The 12,193-nt window shown below is 59.1% G+C and overlaps 1 long non-coding RNA gene across 1 annotated transcript; it reads right to left on the reverse strand.

Annotated features, from left to right (window-relative positions):
• Positions 1–7,242: 7,242 nt before the first annotated feature.
• On the reverse strand, positions 7,243–12,187 carry LOC118613814. Its single transcript, XR_004955920.1, has 2 exons — positions 11,743–12,187; positions 7,243–10,000 (listed from the first exon to the last, which is right to left on the reverse strand). It is a non-coding gene; the product is annotated as an uncharacterized LOC118613814 (long non-coding RNA).
• Positions 12,188–12,193: the final 6 nt, after the last annotated feature.

Raw genomic sequence — 12,193 nt, forward strand, 5'->3', positions numbered from 1 at the left:
GGGCCAGCGGCGCGTTCAGACCCAGCAAAAGGCCCCGTGGTAAGGTGCACCGTCCGCAAGCCCCGTGTCGCCCGTCGCAAGGGGCTTGGGCTGCAGTGAGGGGCTGGAGGGCGGGCCCTGGGTCTGCCCCGAGCTCCGGCAGCCGGACACCGTGTGTTCCCCAGCACTGTCGGGAGGGATGTGTGACCCGCCCTCTGTTCCAGGCGCCTCTGCTTTCCTGCAGGGACTCAGCCAGGCAGGGTCCTGGGGAAACGGACCTGGGCTTGGGGGGGGGGGGCCCTTCTGTGTTCTAGTCCCGCCTCCACCCGCACCTGCTACGTGGCGTGGCTCCGGGAGACTCTTCTGTAAGAGGAGCCGCAGGAGGCCGACGGGGGAAGGCGGGAACCGAAACCGCCGCCCGCAGCCGGTTGCGTCGTGCTCGCCGTCCGCTGGGTCCACTCCCGTCCCCGACCGCCGTCCACTGGGTCCACTCCCGTCCCAGGAACGGGCCGTGGGAAAGCAGGTGTCCAGGGAGATCCGGGGCGACTGACACCGCGGAGCGCCGCGTCCCCAGGCCTCCTCCTCCCCCGGCGCCCCGGCCCACGCACGCCTGGGCCTGTCCCCTCTGGGGGAGGGGCCCCGCCAGCCTGAGACCTCACCAAGGCCTTATCACTCCGCCTGGAGCTGTGCCTGAGCCCCGTGTGCAGCCACCCACCTGCTGGTCACCCCCTCTGGACACCCTGCGGGCATCTGATTCACGTCACAGTCCTGCTCCCCTGTCCCCAAACTGCCCCTCCGTGCCCCCCCTCCCTGTGTTTTGGGGACGAGGCCCTGGGTGGGAGGCTGGCTCCCCCAACCCCCACGCAGCCCATCCGGTTTCCAGCAGAACCACCCCCAGACTCCCAGGGGCCGGCCAGGCTCACTCCTCAAGCCCCTCCCATGGGGGGTCTCCCCAGCAGACGGGGGTTGGCCCGTCTCCCCTCCCCCAGCGCACGTCACCCCGCCGTCACCCCACAGACACGGTGCCCAAGGCTGGCTGTCTACGTTTCGTCTGCATCCTCGGAGGGGAGGCTGACCCGGGCTGGGGCCCAGTGAGGACCCAGCGCTTAGCACTGGGCCTGGCGTGTTGTGCGCTCTCGACAAGTGTTTGTTGAATGAATTGCCGATGTGGAATCTGGTGTCCCGTAGACCCAGCCAGCCGTCATCTGCCCCTTGCCCCACCACCCTCTCCAAGACCAGCCCCGAATCGCGGGTCCTCGCTTTGCTGCCTTCCTCCGCCCACGCTCTCCGCCTCGGGCACGCTCTGTCTGTCTTTCCTGCTTTGTCAACACAGGGCCACTCTGCGGACACCGACTCCCCGTCCATCCCCGGCCGCCGCTGTGGCCTGCCGGGGAGCGGACGCCCGGCCTCCCCGGCACTCCGGCTCGCCTGCGCCTCCCTCAGGGGCTTCTCCCACGCGCCGCCCCTGCCCACCTGTGGGTCGGCCGGCCTTCGCAGGCCCCTGGAGCCCAGCACGGTGCCCGTTGCCCTGTGTCTGCAGCCCTGGCCTTGGGCCTCAGTGTCACCCGAGGATCAGGAGGGTCTCCCGGGGGCGGGGGGCTGGCGTCCACACTGAGATTTGAAACATGAGAAGATGGAAAGAGAAGTTCTGGGCAAAAGGACTGAAAAGGCCCCAAAGTGCAACTGAGATGGGGTTCATCAAGGACAGACATTCGGGGTGGCGGGAACGTGGGGTGGGAGAGAAAGGGGAGGCCTGGGCCCCACCCTACCGTGAGCTCAGGGGGAGAAGCGAGCTTGGAGCGTCAGAGGCCACAGGGAGGGACAGTCCAATTCCGGGTCTTGCAAGCGCCTAGGCCCAGGTAAGGGGCTGGCTTCAGGCAGGCGAGTGACGGGACCAGCCCTGCCCTCTGGGAATAGGACTCAAAGTCCAGATCGCTTTACACACCTGGCCGTGACCCAGCCTCCACCAGGGTGGGGGGGCCTCCGGAGCTAGTCATGGGAACTCTGGACCCTGCACCCCCGCACTGCTCGGGCCCAGGGGGGCTCTGTCGAAGGGCTCTGTGAGCGGCACGGGAGAGGCTTCCCCACCCTGTGCACCTCTCGGAGCTCCCCGCACCCCGTCTCCTGAGGCTCTCAGTGGTCCAAGTGGCATTTCTCTTTCCTTCCTCTCCCTGCGAGCCACCTGCCACCTCAAACCTCGGCGGCTGGAATCCTCGAATTAAGACCAGTGACTTTGCCATGTTTAAAAGAAAATGAAATTGGTTTTTAAATAACACAGTTATGGGTTTTATGAAACACTGTAAAGTACGTAGCACACATTAGTTCTCTCGGCTTCCAGGAAAATAAGAACGCCCCAGGGGCCTCTGCCTTGCCGGGCCACCGAGAGAGGGGGCCAAGAGAGAGCAGAGGGCGGGCGGGCGGGGCGGGGGACGCACGGTCAGCACAAAACGCAGGGAGGACGCGCACCGACCCCAACTTGTTGGGCGCACCCCCAGGCGGGTGGGCACGCAGCCTGGAACTCGGACCTGCTGCTCAGCGGCGCGGGTCGCCAGGGGCCTCGGTCCATGCTGGACGCGATGCCGCTGGCCGCGTCCGGCCTTCTGCGCCTCCCCAGCCGCCTGGCCCCCAGCGGGCCCCCGCGGCTTTCCCCGGCTCCTTCTTCTCCCTAACTCGCCAGGTCTCTGCACCGTCTCGCCAACATCCCACGGTCCTCGCCCCTCTTCCCTTCTCCTGCTTCTGCCCAGCCGAGCCAGGCCTGTCCTTTAAGGCCTAGGGCTCGCGGCGCTTGCTCCGTGGCTTGCCCCTGCCTTCCCGATCTGCCCAGGCCTGGCGAGCGAGGGAACGGTGGTGACCAGTCCCGGCACAGTGTTACTCCTTGTAGACCCGAGAAGGGAGGTTACCTGGAGTGGCCGGTCACCCCGCGGACCAAGCCACCGGGGCCAGGGAGGCAGGCCACAGCACGCTCGGGGCCTGGGGACGGCCCGTAAGTGTCGGGCCCGACGCCAGGGGCGAATCTCTGTGAATCAGGCTGTCTCCCCAATCCACAAGTGCGCAAACACGCGAAGCCGTCGCCCAGCGCGGAGCCTGGGTTAGCCCGTCCACTGACCTGTTCCCGGGACCGTGCGAACACACGCGGACTTACACACGCGAGCACGCGCAAGGACATCGGCACGCACGCCCACGCTGAGCAGGTAAACGGTCCTCGTCTGGACCTGAATCTCCCTCTGCGTCTTAAAGACATAAAACCAGGATGCGTAAGGACCAACCTAGGTCCTTTGACCTTCGCCTTGGCAGTCGCCCAAGGCTTGTAACAATTTGAACACCCGGGTGTTTTCTTCAGCACATCTGAGCCCTTGGCCGATGCAGAGTTATCAGCAAAGGGAGCAGGAACCCAGGCCACGGGGTCTGCTAGGGCTCGGCCTCAGGGCTGGCGTGTGCCTGGCCATGACCCCCTGCTCGCTGTCCGGGAGAAGGTCTCACATGACACAGGGGACGCACCAGCAATCCAGCGGAGGAGCCCAGCCCATCCTCTAGTCGCTGTGTGCCAAGCGCTTACTGAGGGGTATTCCAAGTCATCGTGGCAGCGACCTTCCTCTGAGAAGACTGCCTCTGTGCCAGACAACGCCAGCGATGACAAGGACAAGAGAGCACCGGCAGCTCCTGCAGGGCACGCGGCTGGGAGTGGCAGAACCAGGAGCCAGATTGCGAGGCCTCAGGATCCCCCGCCCTCTGCTCTGCTGGATGTGCTGGGAAGGAGCCGGCGGGGAGACAGAGACAGAGAGAGACAGAGAGACAGAGAGACAGACAGAGACAGACAGAGACAGACAGAGAGAGACAGAGAGAGACAGAGAGACACAGAGAGACACAGAGAGAGACAGACAGAGAGAGAGACAGAGAGAGACAGAGAGACAGACAGAGACAGACAGAGACAGACAGAGACAGAGACAGAGAGACAGACAGAGACAGACAGAGAGACAGACAGAGAGACAGACAGAGACAGAGAGACAGAGAGACAGAGACAGAGAGATAGAGACAGACAGACAGAGAGAGACAGAGAGAGACGAAGAGACAGACAGACAGAGAGATAGAGAGAGACAGAGACAGAGAGAGAGACAGACAGAGACAGACAGAGAGAGACAGAGAGAGAGACAGACAGACATACAGAGACAGAGAGACAGACAGACAGAGAGAGACAGAGACAGAGACAGAGACAGAGAGACAGAGACAGAGAGACAGAGACAGAGAACGAGCCGTCTGATTCCCAAACACATTGAGATCAGAAATGGTACCTACAAAACAAGTCTGGCATACGGACCTCCAAAAATAAAATAATGAAATATAGAAACTCGAAGGACGTGGCGAAATCTAACTCGTATGCAAAATAACGCGGTGAGAAAAGTAAAGTCCTTTTCAAAGAACGATTTTTTTTAATAATCGCCGGTGATTCTCCCACTGGATCGTTTCACACAGCAGATTCAGGAGTGAACGAGGGGGACCGTAGCAGATGCCGAGGCGAGCGACAGAAATTATGAAGGTCGGGGAAATACCCGGAATGCACAGGAGCCTCCTCGCCGGTCTGACTGTCGAGGGCTGACTGCAGGCTGCGAGGTTTGGAGTCTCTAGGGCTCTGACAGGGCGCGCCAGGCACCCAGGACCTCGCAGGCGAGCGTCCGCCCACCTCCCCAGCCTCTGGCACCTGCTTCTGCCTTTCCTGGGCCGGCGACCGGCTCCTTGCGCCTCTGCTGCCCAGCGGGACCGGGATGACAGGGGCCGAGCAGGGAAGGGCCCAGGCCGGGAGCCCAGAAGGCCGGCCCCGTGCCAGCGCTGCGGGGCGGTCTGTGAGCCCCGCGCCCCACGCAGGTAACTGGGTGGCCTCGGTTTCCCCGCCTGTCCACAGGGGTGCTCTGAGGGCTAAATGAGTTATTTCACACACAGTCCCTAATTCAGCGCCTCAGTAACCGAGCTGCCACACTGCCCTCTGCTTATCTACTTTCGGAGTAGGTTCCGAGGAGGCTGACTTTCTTCAGAAACAGCGGAGTAAACAGAGGTAGGAAACAATCTCACGCCTCCCCCCTCACCCCTCAGGCCCACCTCCTGCAACTTCCCCACCAGAGAAATGTCCCCCTCCCCCTACCTCGCTCCCCGGCCCCACAGGGCTCCCGGGAAGTGCAGGGGCGCCCCCTCCCGTGGCCCTCAGCCAGCCCTCTTGGCTCCCTGCCCCAGCCCCAACATCACACAAGTTTCCTGGCCCTGGGGACAGAGTTCTTCACCCTTCCTCATAGTGCTACTTCCTGGAGGCGTTCGAGACTCAGCTCTGGGGTCAGTGTCTTCTGGGAGTTTTCCTTAATGAAATGAGCTGTCGAGTCAAGCCCGTTGTCGAGCACCTCCTGAGGGCAGCGCTGAGGGCTGTTTCAGAGGGCTTGGGGCCGGGCCCACCAGTCCCGCCAGGCTGAAGCAGTCCCGCCGGCTCAGAAGTCCAGGCTGTGGACCCCTGGGCAGCAGGTGTCTCGGCAAAACTCCCTTCACCTGCACTTTGAGAACGGCTGGTCGAGAAACAAGGACAGGTAACGCCTGAGCTCCGGCTCCGCGCCCAGGCACTGTGTGGGACACCTTATCCAGACTGCGCCCTCTAAGGCGCGGGCCCGTCCACACCGCCCCCTCTAAGGCGCGGGCCCGTCCACGCCGCCCCCTCTAAGGCGCGGGCCCGTCCACGCCGCCCCCTCTAAGGCGCGGGCCCGTCCACGCCGCCCCCTCTAAGGCGCGGGCCCGTCCACGCCGCCCCCTCTAAGGCGCGGGCCCGTCCACGCCGCCCCCTCTAAGTCGCACGCCCTCTGTGGTAACAGGTAGTGTCATTACTCCCATTTTATAAGAAGGGGAAAAAAATGGGTTTAAAGGATTCCTTGCTCCCGGTCGCCCAGCTGGTAAGCCTCTGACACCTAAGAAATGATCTCGGGGCCACCTACCCGAGGGGTCCCCTGCCACACTGCGTCAGAATCACCTGGGGGCTTTAGAAAGCGCCCCGAGACTCCAGCCCAGCTAGCGGCGATGTTCTCTCCCTAGAGGACCCTCACGCTCCTCCAGGAGACCCACTCACTAGTCCGACCCTCCGCTTCCCAGGTAGGGAAACTGAGGCCGCGAGGGCCCAGATGACGTGCTCGGGTCACACACGGTTCTTGGTGGGACCGGGATTCAAACGTAGGATTTCCCAAGACATCCCTTCAAACATGCCAACGTTTTCCCAATGGCATTACCCTTTAACGGGGGACGGCGTGGGCTTCTCCAACGGAAGACACTGGAAACTTAAAGATGCTGCCGCTGCTGCCGGTGTCAAGGCAATGTGACCCCAGGCAGCAGCCCCCCCACCCGCCGTGAGGGCTCTGCCCCGCCTGGAGGAAAACAAAAGGGGGCTTTCGCCCCAGGGGGGAACCCAAGCCGCTCTCCAGCGCCATCTAGTGACACAAAGAGGTACGACCCAGAGCTTTGGGCAGCGGAGAGGGACGAAGCTGACCCACCCGGCCCGTTGGCGGTGGCCAGACATGGAGGGAAGTCCTCAGACAGGAGGCTCTGCGGACAGAGACGGCCACAGAATTGTCGCCCAGGAGGGGAGACTTGAGGAGAGCTAGGAATTTGCATTGAAACAAAGCCTTTCACTGGGAAAGGAAAAAGAGAATTCGGTATGGCCGTGCCTCAACGAAACTAGACATAGAATCGGCAGGTGACCCAGCAATGCCACTTCTGGGGGCACGTCCGAAAGGGGAGGAGGGGGCGCAAAGAGATGCCGTCCGCCCGAGTTCGTAGCAGCTCCGTCCGCAGGCGCGGAAGGAAGCACCCAAGTGTCCGCTCACAGGGGAGTCTGCGAGGGGACGGGATTCGGCCCCAAGGAGGAAGGAAATTCTGCATATACGAGAGCGCGGATGGACCCCGAGGACAGCATGCTCGGTGAAATAAGCCGGTCCCCAAAGAGCAAAAGTTGTTTGGCTCCCCTTACACAAGGTCCCCGGAGGACTGAAACTCACAGGGAGGGAGAGCAGGGCGGTGGTCGGGCGGGCGGGGGCGGGGGGCCACGAGGAGGCGTGATTTGGTGGGGACGCCGTTTCTGTTTGGGGAGATGAGGAAGCTCTGTGGGTGGACGGTGCCGACTGGTTTACAACCATGCGAATGTGCTTAATGCCGGTGAACTATGTCCACTTAAAAATGGTTAACATGGAGATTTCTCTGTTATGCATATTTTGCCCCAATAAAAAAGAGAGAGCAAGTCAGGCGTAAGACCCAAAGTGCCGACTCAGGCTGGACTGAGCAGCGCGTCCAGGACGGGACGGCCAGCACTCGTTTATTCACGCACCAGGGAGACCCCGCCACAAAAACGCCAAATCTGAAGTTAATATAATGTACATCATCTCTACTTAAAAAATAAATTCTTTTCAATTAAAAAGAGAAAATCAATGATTTTACATCGATCAGTCTAATACTTAAAACAGAAACTGCTTGACACACACACACACACACACACACATACACACAGAAAGGGATTCAGGCTATTTGTGACTCCAGACTCCATAGAGTACAGAGCAGTTAAGGAAGGGGGTCCAGCAGAAGCACACGCTGGTTTTTATCCGGCGGTCCTTTCTGGAAGGAAGGACAGGATGAGACACCTTTGTGGCCCCGCCCACTCCTCCCCCTACCGCCCATCCCCCACCAGCTCTCAACCCACTGTTTCAGCCTTAACAACTCCGGAGGGCTGTTGTGATCTATCAGGTGAAAAAATCATTTACTTTATAAAGTGGTGTGTGTGATTTTCACCACTGACGGTGAGAGCAATGGAGAATCATTCCGGTTGGTTGAGTGCACAGCGTGCGCATGTGAAACTTCTGGAAGCCTGGAGGTAAACAGCCCCTGGGATCCGCTCAGAACCGGGGAGCCAACAGCGTGCGCTCAGTAACAGGGCTGAGTCATGAGTCTGAACCGTGGCTTTAGGACTCGCCGTGGTGGGTCTGGAGATCTTGGAACTCTCATTGTCTTCACAACTCCTTCCACGGCAGGACGGAGCCCCTGGGGGGGGTCACACGGCCAGCCCAGCCCGCAAAGAGAGGACATTCTGCTCTCCCAGGCCCCAGCCCCAAAGGAGCCGGCCCAAGGATGGGCGTGGCCCGCTGCTCCCCTGCTCCCCCACATCCCATGCGTGGGCTCCGCCCACGACCCAAGGGCAAGCGGGTCAGGTCAGGCAGCAGCCAGGCCATCCTGGCTCCGGGCCTGCGGACACGGGGCTGCGGTCTTGTGAAGTACGGGGCTTGCAACAGTTGGGCTGTCTGTGGGCGTTTCAGCTCCTGCCCCAGACTCTCCATTCCCCATGGACGAGTCCCCTGGGTCCTCCTCCCAGGGCTCCACCCAGCCCCAGGCTGGTCGTCCTGCCCTGAGGTCGGACACGTCACGAGGCCCAGGTGGGGGCTCCACTTAGGATCATCAAGACACGGCTGAGGAGCTATGGTTTTATGGGAGAAAACCAGGTACCAAGGTATGCGCACAGCAGCAGCTCACCCAGGTGAAGAGAGAGGAATATGCCAGCCCGTCAGACGAGGGAACAGTCCAGGTGGCCGCAGAGTGTGCGCCCCAAGCACCTAGCACGCCACGTCCAGGCCTGTCCCCTCCCAGCCAGGTGGCAGACGGGCTTCTTAGCTCATCTTTCTTTGTCACTCTTCCGCCCCTGCCGTTCACAGTCTGGCCTTTTCAACTGGCGCACGGAGCAAAAGTGAGATAAGAGAGATGAGGCTGAGACGAGGTTGCACTGGAATTCCTGGAAGTGACAGTGCCGAGGACCTGCAGGAGCGCTCGGGGAACGTCTGTCAGCGTGGGACCCAAGCGCATGCGCTCGTCTGCCGACTCCGACGGAGGCCCCGGGCAGAGGCGTGCTGGCGAGCGTTCAACAGGCGGCTCTCCGGGGAAGAAGGCCCGTTACGTCGCGTTTGCCAGTTTCCATGGTGTAAGTTTTCCCATCACGGCCGATTCGAGCTCCCAACTGGACATCATGGGATGCAGACTCGGGAGGAGATGCACAGCTGGCTCTCCCGAGCCAGTCCTCATGGGCCAGCTTTTCCACCTGCCCCCAAGTCTTAAAGGGACAGGACTGTGTGATCGGCAATCAGGAACCAAATTGATCATATTTTGCTCTGTCTGAAAGAATTCTGTGCAAACTAAAGGAATGGCGACCATAGAAAAGGGACGATCAGAGTCAAATCAAGAGTGCCTGTCTGGTCACTATGCAGGGACACGGTGTCCGGAGCCATTCATGGCTCGAGCCACCCCCTTGAGAAGGGGCCAGCCCGGGTGTCAGGCAGGCTGCATCGGGCAGGTAACATGCCGCTCTACCCACTCGCCCCCAAGATCTGATTTCATTTCATGCTCGCCGCGAACTTTCTGTTCAGAACTTGATTTCCCACGAAGGGGAGGCTTGTCTGCTGGCAGAGGAGACGGCGCAAGCCGCTGACCGAGCGCTTGGCGCCTGGACGGTCTCACGTCTCACCCACTGTCAACCACTCGATCGGCGGCGGTTCTGAACACAATCTTTCCTCATGCCCCGACTGCTCTGGGGGCAGCGAGTACCAGCGATGGTCTCCCTGGCACCCAGACGGTGCTTCCGCTCTGCCGCTGGGCTCCGTGCCCGCTCCATGCCCTGGAGGAGCCCGGCAGCCACATCCCGGCTGCCTCGGTGGCTCGCCAGTGCCTTTGAACACGTGTTTGGGGCATCTATTCAGCTCTCCTGATTGCTCGTGGCAGGAAGGTCGGTCTGTTATAAATGCTCTCCTGGCCAGAAGTGGGGCCCCCTGAAAATACGCTTCTCCATATTTGATGATCTTTGCTATTTCGAGGTCTAGTTCGGGTGAAACCTCCTCTTCTTTCAACCCAGAAGGAATGGCTTCCTCAGAAGCTGCTGCCGTATCCACTTTCGTCCGCTGTCCAGGGGAGTGAGGGGAGGCTGCAGCGCTGTGGAGGACTTCTTCCAGCCGGGGGATGTTTCTTTTAGACTCTGCGGGAGAAGGCAGGAACCTAGCGATGAAACCTGCCTTCCGAGTCAAGGTCCCCAAAATGGGGTGGCCTCTGCTCTCCTGACATTTGCCTGCTCAAAATGCCGCAGGGCGCCATGCTCCCCGGCAGGCGTGGGGCACTGATCGAGACAGCAAGTGTGGTGCATTGAAAAGGCAGCTCCAGGTGCTTTCAACAGGCAGACGCTCCGGGGGGTGGGGGTGGAAGAAACTACGGTGACAGGGATCAGGAGCTCAGGAGCGGGATTTTATTATCTGCGTAAACCACTTTTTATTTGCATCTGAAAGGCATCAATTACCTCACAGTAAAATATCTAATTAAGAAGTAAATGTGCTATTCTGCTTATTCTTAGATAAATATTGTAGCACTGCAAGAATAAAAGTTGTGATTTTAGCCACATTTCAGCATAGAAAATGTGAATAGAATTGTCTATCGCTACATAAGCTGCGTCCCTTACGTGATAACATCCTACACGTGGTCAAGGTAAGAAACATCCGAACCTGCAGAGAATTTTCATGCGTTTATGTGAACCAAACTGACGATGACTGCTTGGAAGCAAAATCTCAACAGAGAAAATTGTCCGGAGAATGGCAGTTTAGCAGCTTATTTTATATGTTAAGAACCAAAGGAGGTGCCGTTAGGAGGAGGGCTACCTGAAATCCACTGGCAGGAGATTGGGTGGGCGGGAAAAAGCAACGGGAAATCTCCGGGATTGGATAAAAAAGTAAAATAAAGACTCATCTTTTCCATTGGTGGGTAGAGGACAGTTAGTTAACATTTACGGCATGCAAAGAGGTTTTTTCCATCAGAAGACAAGATAACGGTGAGGTTCCTGGGTCTCAGGCTCTGGGGCAGGCTGTTGTGCCCTGAGGGGTCTGGAAGTGATTACTCTTGACATTTCAAAGGTATGTTATCTTAGAAGCAAAAATACCACAGATAGGCTCACTTAAGATAAAGACTGATCTCCGAAAAGGAATTTACAGGCCTAGGACCCACTACCTGCTGGGACTTGCTTTTAGTCAGTAATTATGATGTTCAGACCATCCTGTGTGGTTACTTCTGGTCTGAGTCCGTAAGGCCTGAGCTTGTCAGGTTTACTATGTGACCCCTTTTTGGTTGAAAATATTAATTGCAAGTTAACTAATAATTATACTTTGATATTTAAAAGCAAAAACTTAGCAATTTACAAGGCATTAGAAAACAGTTTGGGATGAGAGAGCTTCACACAGACAGAAGCAAATGTGAAGAGTCACAAGCTATTTGTCGGAAGGGAACTCAGAAATGTCTGAGATAATGTTTCTCTCAATGAAGAAAAAGAAGGGTCCTTTCTTTTGGTAACTAGTTGAGTGCCTACTCCGTACAAAGGATGGTGAGGCAAGGGGTGGGGTTGGAACCGGGAACAGGGAGAAAAGTGGCTAGAAAGGTTTAGGTGGAAAGGATTTATGAGTCACCGTGGAGTGTGGAAAAATTGACCTGGGACAGCTAGAAGAGATGACTCGGCACCAAAAATCTGTGGGGTCCCCAACAAGCATGCAGTGTCGAAAGGGCATGTGGAACGGGGTCATTGGGCTGGAAGCGAGACCTGCCCCAGCTCTGCCACTAACTGGATGGCTTTGGCAAGCTACCTATCATCCTGAAGGGTCTGTATTATAAGCTCTCCTTCTGTTGATGAAAACAAAAACTCTGAAGAGCATGCCACTATAGACCTCCCTTTTTGCAACATACCATTAGGCAAGGTACTTCCGGAGGGCTCCCACCACGGAAGACGCACACAAGCTGCCGGGTGAATGGGTCCGTTTTTTCTCCTCCACGACCGAGGTTATCCGTCCTGACTCCGCAATCCCAGGCCTTCCAGGCCACTCGGCCGCTAGGCCCGTCGCGGGCGATCACAGCCGGGCCCTCGGGGACGCGGTGGCGTCGCCGAGCACCCGACGTTACGCCAACCCTATTGCACCCATGTTTCCCGCACCGCACGCGGCCTGTCTCTCCTCGGCCCGGCAGCACCCCACACGCAACAGCAAGGGCCTCGGACACGCTCACTGAATGACCGTGCCCTCCGGCGCCTCGCCAAAGCCAGCCGCGCGCGAACGCCTCAAATGCGAACAGCAGCCGGCACGTGACCGGCGCCGGCTTCCCGGCCGAGGCCGGCGCGCGCATGCGTGAGACAGCGGCGCCG

Source organism: Rousettus aegyptiacus, unplaced genomic scaffold (assembly GCF_014176215.1).
Source record: "Rousettus aegyptiacus isolate mRouAeg1 unplaced genomic scaffold, mRouAeg1.p scaffold_m13_p_2, whole genome shotgun sequence".
Classification (NCBI taxonomy): Eukaryota; Metazoa; Chordata; class Mammalia; order Chiroptera; family Pteropodidae; genus Rousettus; species Rousettus aegyptiacus.